This window comes from Rhinopithecus roxellana, chromosome 2 (assembly GCF_007565055.1).
Source record: "Rhinopithecus roxellana isolate Shanxi Qingling chromosome 2, ASM756505v1, whole genome shotgun sequence".
Classification (NCBI taxonomy): domain Eukaryota; kingdom Metazoa; phylum Chordata; class Mammalia; order Primates; family Cercopithecidae; genus Rhinopithecus; species Rhinopithecus roxellana.
The window spans coordinates 129942159-129955578 of NC_044550.1; the positions used below are offsets into that span (position 1 = coordinate 129942159).

Consider the following 13420-nt stretch of genomic DNA (forward strand, 5'->3'; position numbering starts at 1 on the left):
TACTCGGGAGGCTGAGGCAGGAGAATCACGAGAATCCAGGTTGGAGGTTGGAGGTTGCAGTGAGCTGAGATCGCGCCACTGCACTCCAGCCAGAGCGACAAGAGTGAAACTCCATCTCAAAACAAACAGGCAACAATGCAACCCAAGGCATTTGGGGTGACCTTCACATTGCCTGAAGGTGCCGAGGGACCAGAGATGCTGGCCATGGACTAAGGTCTGGGTATTCTCAGGCAGCAGGGACAAGGTGGGCTTTTTTCCTGGTTGCTAAACCCACGTCAAAGTCCAGCTCAGGGACTGGAGCTCAAGAAACCCACCACCCATTCTCCAGTCCGACCGGGGACCTGCATGCACCTGTGCCGTGCTGCCCTGAGTCCTCCAATCCTCCACACTCTTCGTCTGTTAGGTACACTTCTGCACCCCAGCCTGCAAAAGTTCCAGGTTCCTCTCAGGGGCAGGGACCCGCACGCCGGCCCAGGGCTTGGCACGCGGGGGTGCTGAAACAGGGCCAGGCCTGGTTTCCAGCCGATGTGACTCATAGTCCCCAGGCCCAGCAACCTTCCTCACAAAGGCATCGTTAAGAGGCGGGGAAACAAGAGCCAGGAGAGGGGCGCGGAACGGCTGGTGGGACGAACTACCAGCTCCGCGCCTCCGGCCAGCTGCGTCGAGCCAGGGGCACGGCAGCTGATGTGCGGTTCGAAAACTAGGAATGGGAAGGTTTGGGGCCCGCTCGGCTCCGGAGGCAGTCGGCGGGCAGTCCCTGGCGGCGTTGGCGCAGTCAGTCGCAGCCAGTCGCAGCCGGGTACATGAGCCGGGTCGGCCCTCAGACCGCGACTCCCTCAAGGCCTTGCGGGCGGGGCCGCGCCCGCGCCGTCTCTTGCCGGAAGGTGCGAATTAGGGCGCTCGATTGTGGGCGGGGGCGGAAAGAGGCGCGCTTTAAAGTGGTAACAGATGGTTTTCTTATCCAATAGGATTTAAAAATTTGTCCTTACCCGGCCAACCGCGGAAGTAGGGTAGGCGGGCGGCCAATGGGGACACGACGGGGGGCGGAGTCGAGGCCTCCGAAGCGGAAGTGGGTTGCTGTTGAGACAGCGGCATCTTTCTCGAGGGGCTCTCTCCTGGGCGGCCGGAGAAGGAGCTTCTCTCGAGTGCGACGGCGGCGGCGCCTGCGGACCCAACTAGCTCCAGGTTAGGCTGGGCTTTGCGGGAAAGCAGCGGCAAGTCAGGGCCTGTGCAAAATGCGAGGTTTAGGCGGCTTCGCGGCCTACAGAGGCCTTGGCCTGCGCGGCTCCACCCGGCCGAGACTCCGCAGCCCGGGACCTCGAGCCAGCTCTGGCCGCTTGCGCCGCCTTCCGCGCGGGCGCACCTACCCCGGCTTGGCGCGGGCAACAGAAGTTAAGAGGCCTGCGTCTGGGTCTCGGCTCACCCTGGCGGGCCACGGCCATGGGGCTTAGTCCATAGCCTAGGAAGGGAAACTGAGGCTCTGGGAGGGGCAGGAACGCCCCCAAGGTCACTCGGAGAGTCGGGCAGGGTGTGCTGTTGGTGGGGAGACCTGGGCAGGGTTTTTGTTCCCCGCTGACGACGTCTCCTTTGTGTGTTCGCGCCGCCGCCCCGCTATCGTGGGGCCTGCGAGTTTGCCCGGGTGCCCGGGCCGCGTGGCGGGGCCTTTTGTAGGTCGGGAGAATCTGAGTACGGGTGCGGGGCTGACCGTGCGGGGCGCCGAGGTCGCAGTCTAAAACTTAGTAGGGCCTCGACTTCCGGGCGCGCTTCCGGGCCCCGGGTGATGGTTGGTGGAACGTGTGACTGTGAGGCTTGCGGCCCAGCCCTGCACCGCTCGGGCCCTTCACCCTCTGGCGCGCCTGTAGACTGGTGTATGAAGATTCTCAGGACCCGAAACAGAGTTGCTAGTAAACACTGCTTTTCCCTTTGAGGCATCGAGGAAACAGGGAAAAGGATAGAGCTTGGGCAAGCAGTTTGGGTCGGGATTTCAGCTTTTGTCTTTCACTTGTCGGTTCCCATAGACGTTCACAGTCTTAATAGCCTTCGTTCTGTTTCTGCACCAAGTTCTTGAGCCAGACTTAGGGTCTCAGCTCTGGAACCTGGCTTAGACTGTCCAAGTGGTTGGGGAGACTGAGGTCCAGAAAAGTGAGGTGGTCTGCCCAAGGTCACAAAGCCGGCTATTTGGCAGCAGATGAGGTTAAGTCCTAACTGCAGGATTAGGCTTTTGAATTCGGTGAGCAGGAGTTTTGGGACCGCTGACAGTAAAAAGAGACATTGAAGGGAATATTTTGTTACTTTCTTGGTGTTTTACTTGTTAATGGACAAGGATACATTGGGTTCAGTTTTACTGTGAGTTTGAGGTGAAATAGGGACATTTGAGTAGCAAGCTGTATTGCTGGCTTTTGTATTGCCTGAATTTGAGCTTCCAAAAATCTTACTTTAATACGTCGTTTATTGATCTTAAATTACTACCTTTGTAAGGATCTTTTGTAAACATTGTTTTTCAAATCTTCATGAAATCTTAATGCCATACGTAAACTATTTCTTTTTATAGAATATATGCACGTCTGTGCTTTGTACATAAAATGAGTAAGATATTTCACTCTCCTCAAGATCGAAGTAGCATATTTTTGAGGTGTTCTGTATGCCAAACTTCCCGCTTGTACTACAGCAGTAAACAGTCGTGGTGCTGGCCTTCCTGTAGCTGGGTGAGGATGGAGGGAATAAGAGAGACCTCATTTTATTGTGCTTTGCAAATACTGCCTTTTTTGCAAGGTGAAGGTTTATAGCAAGTATTCGTTGAGCAAGTCTGTAAGTGCCAGCCATTTTTCCAACAGCATGTGCTCACTTCGAGTCTCTTGTGTCAAGTTTTGGTAATTCACAATATTTCAAACTCTTTTTTTTTTTTTTTTTTTTTTTGAGATGGAATCTCAGTCACCCAGGATGGAGTGCAATGGGGTGTTCTCAGCCTCACTGTAACCTCTGCCACCTGGGCTCAAGTGATTCTCCTGCCTCAGCCTCTGGAGTAGCTGGAATTACAGGCACTGTACTACCACACCCAGCTAATTTTTGTATTTTTAGTGGAAACGGGGTTTCACCATGTTGGCCAGGCTGATCTCGAACTCCTGACCTCAAGTGATCCGCCTGCCTTGGCCTTCCAAAGTGTTGGGATTACAGGCATGAACCACCATGCCCAGCCCCAAACCTTTTCATTACTGCATCTGTTATGGTGAGCTGTGGTCAGTGTTTTGGGTTACCATGAATAACACTAATATAAGATGGTGAACTTAATTGATAAAAGTTGGGTGTGTACTAACAGTTCCACTGATTGGCAGTTCCCAGTCTCTCTTCTCAGGCCTCTCTATTCCTTGAGACACAATATTGAAATTAGGCCAGTCAGTGACCCTACAGTGTCCAGACAAAAGGAGCAGTCAGTTGAATCTCTCTTTCAAGTTAAGAAATGATCAACCTTAGTGAGAAAGGCATATCAAAAGTTGAGATAGGCCAAAAGCTAGGCCTCTTGTGCCGAACGAGAGTTGGCCAAGTAGTGAAAGCAGAGGAAGAGTTCTTGAAATTAAAATGCTACCCCAGTGAACACATGAATGATTAGCCAAACAGCCTTATTGCTGATAGGGAGAAAGTTTTAGTGGTCTGGATAGAAGATCAAACCATCCGTGACATTCCCTTAAGCGAAAGCCTAATCCAGAGCAAAGCCCTAACTCTCTTCAGTTCTGTGAAGAGTGAGAAAGATGAGGAAGCTGCAGAAGAAAAGTTTGAAACTGGGGGAGGTTGGTTCATGAGGTTTAAGGAAAGAAGCCGCCTCTGTAATGTGAAAGTGTAAGGTTGAGGCAGTAAGCATTGATGTAGAAGCTGCAGCAAGTTATGCAGAATATATAGCTAAAATAATTCATGAAGGTGGCCACACTGAACAACAGACTTTCAATGTAAATGAAACAGCCTTATATGGAAAAAAAATACTATCTAGGACTTTCATAGCCAGAGAAAGGTCAATGCCTGGCTTCAAAGGACAGGCTGATTCTCTTGTTAGGGGCTAATGTGGCCCTTGACTAAATTGTAACCAGTGCTCATTTACCATTCTGAAAATCCTAGGGCCCTTAAGAATTATGCAGAAGCTGTGTGCTGTGTGCTGATCAGTGTGCTGTGTGCTGTGTGCTGATCAGTGAAACAAGAAAGCCTGTATAGTAGCATATCTGTTTACAGTATGTTTTACTGAATATTTTAAGCCCAGTATTGAGATCTACAGCTCAGAAAAAAAAGATTTCTTTCAAAATATTACTGCTCACTGAGAATGTGTTTAGTCACCAAAGAAGTCTCATGGAGATGAATGAGATTAATGTTAACATCTGTTCTGCAGCCCATGGATCAAAGAGTAATTTCAACTCTCAAATCTTACTTAAGAAATGCATTTTGGGGCCGGGCGCGGTGGCTCAAGCCTGTAATCCCAGCACTTTGGGAGGCCGAGACGGGCAGATCACGAGGTCAGGAGATCGAGACCATCCTGGCTAACACAGTGAAACCCTGTCTCTACTAAAAAATACTAAAAACTAGCCGGGCGAGGTGGCGGGCGCCGGTAGTCCCAGCTACTCGGGAGGCTGAGGCAGGAGAATGGCGTAAACCCGGGAGGCGGAGCTTGCAGTGAGCCAAGATCTGGCCACTGCACTCCAGCCTGGGCGACAGAGCGAGACTCCGTCTCAAAAAAAAAAAAAAAAGAAATGCATTTTGGGGCTGAGCACGTTGGCTCATGCCTGTACTCGCAACGCTTTGGGAGGCCAAAGCAGGTGGATCGCTTGAGCTCAGGAGTTAAGAGACCAGCCTGGGCAGCATAGTGAGACCACCCCCTCCACTGCCAATTTCTTTAAAAAAAGGGGGGGGGCAGGACGGGGGGAAAGAAATGCGTTTTGTAAGGCTACAGCTACATAGATTGTGATTCCTCTGATGAGTCTCAACAATGTAAATTAAAAACCTCCTGAAAGGATACACTATTCTAGATACCATTAAGAATATTTGTCACCAGATGTGGTGGATCACAGGGTCAGGAGATCGAGACCATCCTGGCTAACACGGTGAAACCCCATCTCTACTAAAAATACAAAAAATTGGCTGGGCGCGGTGGCTCAAGCCTGTAATCCCAGCACTTTGGGAGGCCGAGACGGGCGGATCACGAGATCAGGAGATCGAGACCATCCTGGCTAACATGGTGAAACCCCGTCTCTACTAAAAAATACAAAAAACTAGCTGGGCGAGGTGGCGGGCGCCTGTAGTCCCAGCTACTCGGGAGGCTGAGGCAGGAGAATGGCTTGAATCCGGGAGGCGGAGCTTGCAGTGAGCTGAGATCCGGCCACTGCACTCCAGCCCGGGCGACAGAGCGAGACACCGTCTCAAAAAAAAAAAAAAAAATACAAACAATTAGCCGGGCGTGTCAGTGGGAACCTGTAGTCCCAGTTTCTCGGGAGGCTGAGGCAGGAGAATGGTGTGAACCCGGAAAGAGGAGCTTGCAGTGAGCCGAAATCGCACCATTGCACTCCAGCCTGGGCAACAGAGCGAGACTTCATCTCAAAAAAGAAAAGAAACATATATATATATATATATATATATATTTGTAATTCATGGGAGGTCAAAATATCAACATCAGTAGGTCACAGTGGCTCACGCCTGTAATCCCAGCACTTTGGGAGGCTGGGGTGGGCAGATCACTGAGGTCAGGAGTTCGAGACCAGCCTTCCCAACATGGTGAAACCCCATCTCCACCAAGAAAATACAAAAATTAGCCAGGTATGGTGGCACACTCCTGTAGTCCCAGCTACTTGGGAGCCTGAGGTAGGAGAATCGCTTGGGCTCAGGAGGTAGAGGCTGCAGTGAGCTGAGATTGCGCCTCTGCACTACAGCCTGGGCGACAGTGAGATTCTGTCTTTAAAAAAAAGAGAAAAGGCTGGGCGCGGTGGCTCAAGCCTGTAATCCCAGCACTTTGGGAGGCCGAGACGGGCGGATCACGAGATCAGGAGATCGAGACCATCCTGGCTAACACAGTGAAACCCCGTCTCTACTAAAAAATACAAAAATCTAGCCAGGCGAGGTGGCGGGCACCTGTAGTCCCAGCTACTCCGGAGGCTGAGGCAGGAGAATGGCGTAAACCCGGGAGGCGGAGCTTGCAGTGAGCCGAGATGGCGCCACTGCACTCCAGTCTTGGAAACAGAGAGACTGTGTCTCAAAAAAAAAAAATCGATTAACACAACAAGAACTTGATTCTGACCCTCATGGATGACTTTGAGGGGTTCTAGACTTCAGTGGAAAAAGTAATTGTAGATGTGGTAGAAATAGCAAGAGAACTAGAATTAGAAGTAGAGCCTGAAGGCTGGTCCTGGTGGCTCATGCCTGTAATCCCAGCACTTTGGGAGGCCGAGGCAGACTTGAGATCACTTGAGGTCAGGAGTTCCAGACCAGCCTGGCCAACATGGTGAAACTTTGTCTCTACTAAAAATACAAAAATTAGCTGGGTGTGGTGGTAGGATTATTACTGCGTAGTAATCCCAGCTACTTCAGAGGCTGAGGCAGGAGAATTGCTTGGACCCAGGAAGTAGAGGTTGCAGTGAGCCAAGATCGGGCCACTGCACTCCAGCGTGAACAACAGAGTGAGACTCTGTCTCAAAAAAATAAAAGAGCCGGGCAAGACGGTAGAATCGCTTGAACCCAGGAGGTGGAGGTTGCAGCGAGCCGAAATCATGCCGTTGCTACTCCATCCAGCCTGGTTGACAGAACGAGACTCCGTCTCAAAAAAAAAAAATGAAAAAAAAGCAGAAGCTGAAGATGTGATTGAATTGCTGCAATTTTATAATAAAACTTGAGCAGATCAAGAGTTGCTTCCTGTGGACAGGCAGAGAAAGTGGTCTCTTGAGGTGGAATTCACTGCTGAAGGTACAGTGAACATTGCTGAAATTATAACAAAGAATTTAGAATATTTTATAAACTTAGTTGATAAAGCAGTGGCAGGGTTTGAGAGAATCGACTCCAATTTTGAAAGAAGTTCCATTGTGGGTGAAATACTATCACACAGCATTGCATGCTACAGAGAAATCTTTCATGAAAGGAAGAGACAACTGATGCAGCAAACTTCATTTTAAGAAATTGTCACAATTGACCCAGTACAGTGGCTCACGCCTGTAATCCCAGCACTTTAGGAGGCCGAGGCAGGCGGATCACCTGAGGTTGGGAGTTCCAAACCAGCCTGGCTAACATGGAGAAACCCCATCTCGACTAAAAGTACAAAAAAATTAGCTGGGCTTGGTGGCGCGTGCCTGTAATCCCAGCTACTCGGGAGGCTGAGGCAGGAGAATTGCTTGAACCAGGGAGGCAGAGGTTGCGGTGAGCCAAGATCGCACCATTGCACTCCAGCCTGGGCAACAAGAGCAAAACTCCATCTCAAAAAACAAGAAAAGGAAGTTGTCACAGCTGCCCCAACCTTTGTCAGCCACCGCCCTGAGCTGCCCCAACCTTCATCAGCCACCGCCCTGATCCGTCAGCAGCCATCATCAGGGCAAGACCCTTCACCAGCAAAAAGATTACAACTTTATGAAGACTCAAATGATCATTAGCGTTTTTGATTTATTTTTTAAGAGAATCTCTCCCTGTTGACCCAGTTGGAGTGCATTGGTGCAATCGTAACTCGCCTCAGCCTCCCAAGTAGCTGGGACTACAGGTGCATGCCACTACACCTGGCTAATTTATTTTTTGAGACAGAGACTCGCTCTGTCGCCCAGGTTGGAGTGCAGTGGCAGGATCTCGGCTCACTGCAAGCTCCGCCTCCCGGGTTCACACCATTCTCCTGCCTCAGCCTCCCGAGTAGCTGGGACTACAGGCACCTGCCACCATGCCCGGCTAATTTTTTGTATTTTTAGGAGAGACGAGGTTTCACTATGTTAGCCAGGATGGTCTCGATCTCCTGACCTCGTAAGCCACCTCGCCTGGCCCACACCTGGCTAATTTTTAACAAATTTTTGTAGACTGAGTCTTGCCATATTGCCCAGGCTGGTCTCAGACTCCTGATTCATGATTAATATCTATGGTTGAGTGATTCCCTACTTCTCACTATCTTATAGAACCACCCTATAAGGTAGTTGTTGTAGTTAGCCCCATTTTACTCTTCCTGAGGCACAGGGAGATCAGGGTCACTTGCCCAAGGTCACACAGTTAGTAAGCAGAGCTTGCAACTTAACCCCTGACTCCTACCTTTGTTCTTTTGTTAGGCTTTGTTATGTCATGTGCTTTTTTTGTGTGGTGGGAAAGCACATGGCCAATGTTTCTAGAAACTTCAAATAGTAAAAACAAAACTTAATAGTATCTTTATTTTTGCTTTCATCCCAGAGGAGTCTGATAAATACCCTCAAGAAACGTTATTGATTCTCAGTGACTGTATTGTATTCCTCAAATTTATTGTTCCTAAGTTTTCTCCTCTCACCAGCTAGGGGAAGTTGTCCTGGGGCCTAGGCATTTCCCTATCTGCTGCACCTCACCTCTTACTTTAGCCAAACTACTGCTAAATTCTGCTGCTAAATATGGCAGAATTCTGTGTTACCTGCACTAAAATTTGCTTCCTTTCTAAGTACCTTCTTGATGTCTTCCAGTGTTGGTTCTGGCCTCCTACTCTTGCAAGTTCAAAAGTTGAAAATGCCTCAGGTAGAAATGTTCTCTCCTATTCTCCTATCACGATCATCTGTGTTTTTTTGTTTGGTTTGGTTTTTGTTTTTGTTTTTGAGACAGTCTCACTCTGTCACCCAGGCTGGAGTGCAGTGGCACGATCTCAGCACTGCAACCTCCACCTCGCAGGTTCAAGCAATTCTCCTGCCTCAGCCTCCCAAATAGCTGGGATTACAGGCATGCACCACCACGCCTGGCTAATTTTTTTGTATTTTTAGTAGAGACAGGGTTTCACCATGTTGGCCAGCCTGGTCTTGAACTCCTGACCTTATGATCCACCCACCTCGGCCTCCCAAAGTGCTGGAATCACAGGTGTGAGCCACCACATCCGGCCCTTTTCTTCTTTTTTTTTTTTTTTAAAGAAGGTTGTCTTCCTGTGTTTCCCAGGCAGGAGTGCAGTGGCCATTTGCAGGTGCAGTTATATAGCACAGTACAGCCTAAAACTTGCTTTTTTTTTCTTTTTAAGACAGAATCTTGCTCTGTCACCCAGGCTGGAGTGGTGCAGTGGCACAGTCTCAACTCACTTCAACCTCCACCTCCTGGGTTCAAGTGATTTGCCTGTCTCAACCTCCCGAGTAGCTGCAATTACAAGTGGGCACCACCACACCTGGCTCATTTTTGTATTTTTAGTAGAGACAGGGTTTCACTATGTTGGCCCACCTGGTCTTGAACTCCTGACTTCAGGTGATATGCCCACCTCAGCCTCCCAAAGTGCTGGGATTATAAGCATGAGCCACTGTGCCCAGCCTACAGCCTCAAACTTTTAAGCTAAAGTGATCCTCTTGTCTCAGTCTCCTAAGTAGCTGGGGATACAGGTGCTGATGTGGTTTGGCTGTGTCCCCACCCAAATCTCATATTGAATTCCCACGTGTTGTGGGAGGGACCCATGGGAGGCGACTGAATCTTGGGGGCAGGTCTTTCCCATGCTGTTCTCATGATGGTGAGTAAATCTCAAGAGATCTGATGCTCTAGCCTGTGTGCGGTGGCTCATGCCTGTAATCCCAGCACTTTGGGAGGCCAAGGCGGGCGGATCACGAGGTTAGGAATTCAAGACGAGTGAAACCCTGTCTCTACTAAAAATACAAAAATTAGCTGGACATGGTGGTGCATGCCTGTAGTCCCAGCTATTTGGGAGGCTGAGGCAGGAGAATCGCTTGAACCCAGGAGGTGGAGGTTACAGTGAGCAAGATCGCGCCACTGCACTCCAGCTTGGACAACAGAGTAAGACTTCGTCTCAAAAAAAAAGAAAAAGAGATCTGATGCAGTTTCCCTACACAAGCTCTCTTTGCCTGCTGCCATCCATGTAAGACATGACTTGCTCCTCCTTGCCTTCCGCCATGATTGTGAGGCCTCCCCGGCCATTTGGAACTGGCTTTTATAGACCTCTTGCTTTTGTAAATTGCCCAGTCTCAGGTATGTCTTTATTAGCATTGTGAAAACGGACTAGCATATAGTAACTTGGTACCAGTAGAGTGTGATGCTGCTGAAAAGATACCCGAAAATGTGGAAACAGCTTTGGAACTGGGTATCGGGCAGGGGTTGGAACAGTTTGGAGGGCTCAGAAGAAGACAGGAAAATGTGGGACAGTTTGGAACTCGCTAGAAACTTGTTGAATGGCTTTGACCAAAATGTTGGTAAGGATATGGACAATGAAATCCAGTCTGAGCTGGTCTCAGATGGAGATGAGGAACTTGTTGGGAACTGGAGCAAGGGTGACTCTTGTTATGTTTCAGCAAAGAGACTAGCAGCATTTTGCCCCTGCCCTAGAGATTTGTGGAACTTTGAACTTGGGAGAGATGATGTAGGGTATCTGGTAGAATAAATTTCTAAGCAGCAAAGCATTCAAGAGATGACTACTGTTAAAAGCAATCAGTTTTTTTTTTTTTTTTTTTTTTTTTGAGGCGGAGTCTCGCTCTGTCGCCCGGACTGGAGTGCAGTGGCCAGATCTTGGCTCACTGCAAGCTCCGCCTCCCGGGTTTACGCCATTCTCCTGCCTCAGCCTCCCGAGTAGCTGGGACTACAGGCGCCCGCCACCTCGCCCGGCTAGTTTTTGTATTTTTAGTAGAGACGGGGTTTCACCGTGTTAGCCAGGAAGGTCTCGATCTCCTGACCTCGTGATCCACCCGTCTCGGCCTCCCAAAGTGCTGGGATTACAGGCTTGAGCCACCGCGCCCGGCCGGCAATCAGTTTTATAAGGGAAGCAGAGCATAAAAGTTTGGAAAATTTGCAGCCTGACAATGTGCTAGAAAATAAAATTCCATTTTCTGAGGAGAAATTAAAGCCAGCTGCAGAGATTTGCATAAGTAACAAGGAGCCAAATGTTAATCCCCAAGACAGTGGGGGAAAGTGTTGCCAGGGCATGTCAGAGGTCTTCATGGCAGCCCCTCCTATCATGGGCCCAGATGCCCAGGAGGAAAATATGGTTTCCTGGGCTGGGCCTAGGGTTCCTCTGCTGTGTGCAGCTTAGTGACCTAATGTCCTGCATTCCAGCTGCCCCAGCTGTGGCTGAAAGGGGCCATCATAGAGTAGAACTCAGGCCGTGGCTTCAGAGGGTACAGGCCCCAAACCTTGGCAGCTTCCACATGGTGTTGAGCCTGCGAGTGCACCGAAGTCAAGAATCAGGGTTAGGGAACCTCCACCTAGATTTCAGAGGATGCATGGAAACACCTGGATGCCCATGCAGAAGTTTGCTGCAGGGGTAGGGCACTCATGGAGAACCTCTGCTAGGGCAGTGCAGCAGGGAAATGTGAGGTCAGAGCCCCCAAGCAGAGTCCCTACTGGAGCACCACCTGTTTGAACTGTGGGAAGAGAGCCACTGTCCTCCAGACCCCAGAATGATAGATCCACTGACAGCTTGCACTATGCACCTGGAAAAGCTGCAGACACTCAACACCACCCCATGAAAACAGCCGGGAGGGAGGCTGTACCCTGCAAAGCCACAGGGGTGGAGCTGCTGAAGACCTTGGGAACTCACCTCTTGGATCAGCATGACTGGTTGTGAGACATGGAGTCAAAGGAGATTATTTTGGAGCTTTGAGATTTGGACTGCTCTGCTGGATTTCGGACTTGCATGGGGCCTGTAGCCTCTTTGTTTGGGCCAATTTCTCCCATTTGGAATTACCCAGTGCCTGCACCCCCGTTGTATCTAAGAAGTAACTAAATTGCTTTTGATTTACAGGCTCATCGGTGGAAGGGACTTGCCTTGTCTCAGATGAGACTTTGGACTTTTGAGTTAATGTTGAAATGAGTTAAGACCTTGGGACTTTGGAAAGGCATGATTGGTTTTGAAATGTGAGGACATGAGATTTGGGAGGGGCCAGGGGTGGAATGTTATGGTTTGGCTGTGTCCCCACCCAGATCTCATCTTGAATTTCCACATGTGGGAGGGACCTGGTGGGAGATAATTGAATCGTGGGGGCAGGTCTTTTCCATGTTGTTCTAGTGGTGGTGAGTAAGTCTCACGAGATCTGATAGTTTTGTAAGGGGGAGTTTCCCTGCACAAGCTTTTTGCTTGCTACCATCCACGTAAGATGGGACTTGCTCCTCCTGCCTTCCACCATGATTGTGAGGCTTCCCCAGCCACGTGGAACTGTTAAGTTCATTAAACCTCTTTTGTAAGTTGACCAGTCTCAAGTATGTCTTTATCAGCAGTGTGAAAACGGACTAATACAGGTGCACACCGCTGCACTGGCTCCAGTCCTGCTTTCAAGGCTCCGTTTGTTTCCTAATTGTGACTTGCAATGTAAAGGCTTCATTTCCCCCATCTCTGAAATTATTTTTTTTCTTTTTCAAAAACACTCTGCCATGTATTCAAGGTATCTGCCATCTCTTTCAAGCATGTGATCAGCTTGATAACTTTTGCTGGGGGTTGGTGTTCAGAATGACAGGGTCTTGCCCAGGCTGGAGTGCAGTAGCACAGTCATAACTCACTTTAGCCTCGACCTCCCTGGGCACAAGCGATCCTCCTATCTTAGCCTCCTGAGTAACTGGGACTACAGGCGCATGCCACCGCACCCTGCTAGGTTGTTTTTTTTTTTTTTTTTTTTTTTTTTTTTTGAGCCCAGGAGTTCTGGGCTCAAGTCCTGCCTCGGCCTCCCAAAGTGCTGGGATTACAGGCATGAGCCTCCATTCCTGGCCCTAGAGTTTGCTAATTTCATTCTTTTTTTTTTATTTTGAGACAGAGTCTCACTCTGTCACCCAGGCTGGAGTGCAATGGTGCAATCTCGGCTCACTGCAACCTCTGCCTCCCGAGTTCAAGGGGTTCTCCTGCCTCAGCCTCCTGAGTAGCAGGGATTACAGATGCCCGTCACCATGCCTGGCTAATTTTTGTTTTTTTTTAGTAGAGTTGGGGTTTCACCATGTTTGCCAGGTTGGTCTCAAACTCCCAACCTCAGGTGATCTGCCCACCTCAGCCTCCCAAAGTGCTGGGATTACAGGCGTGAACCCAGACCTTGACAATTTCAGTGGGGAAAAAGAAAATCTTACTTACATGTTTGGGCCAAGTGCTGTACTAATGGGTGGGGACACCTTGATAAGTATTTGATAAGTTATGTTTCTTGTCTTAAGGGAGTATAGAAGAAATGGTTAAGTCAGAACTGGGAGGAGTGAGAGAAATTGAAGCAACCTTTGAGGTAGGCCTTGAAGAATGAGCAGAAATTCCCCCAAAGCGGGGTGGGAGTGGTGGGACCAACCTGGCCAACTTCAGACCTTC

General features: G+C 49.4%; 1 protein-coding gene across 1 annotated transcript in view; it reads left to right on the forward strand.

Moving 5' to 3' along the window:
* The first annotated feature begins 1058 nt into the window (after window positions 1–1058).
* Window positions 1059–13420, forward strand: part of RNF4 (ring finger protein 4) — a 45801-nt gene continuing 33439 nt past the window's right edge. The window contains exon 1 of the mRNA XM_010384370.2: window positions 1059–1185. The gene's annotated coding sequence lies outside the window, so the exon portion shown is untranslated. The remainder of the gene's footprint in view (window positions 1186–13420) is intronic.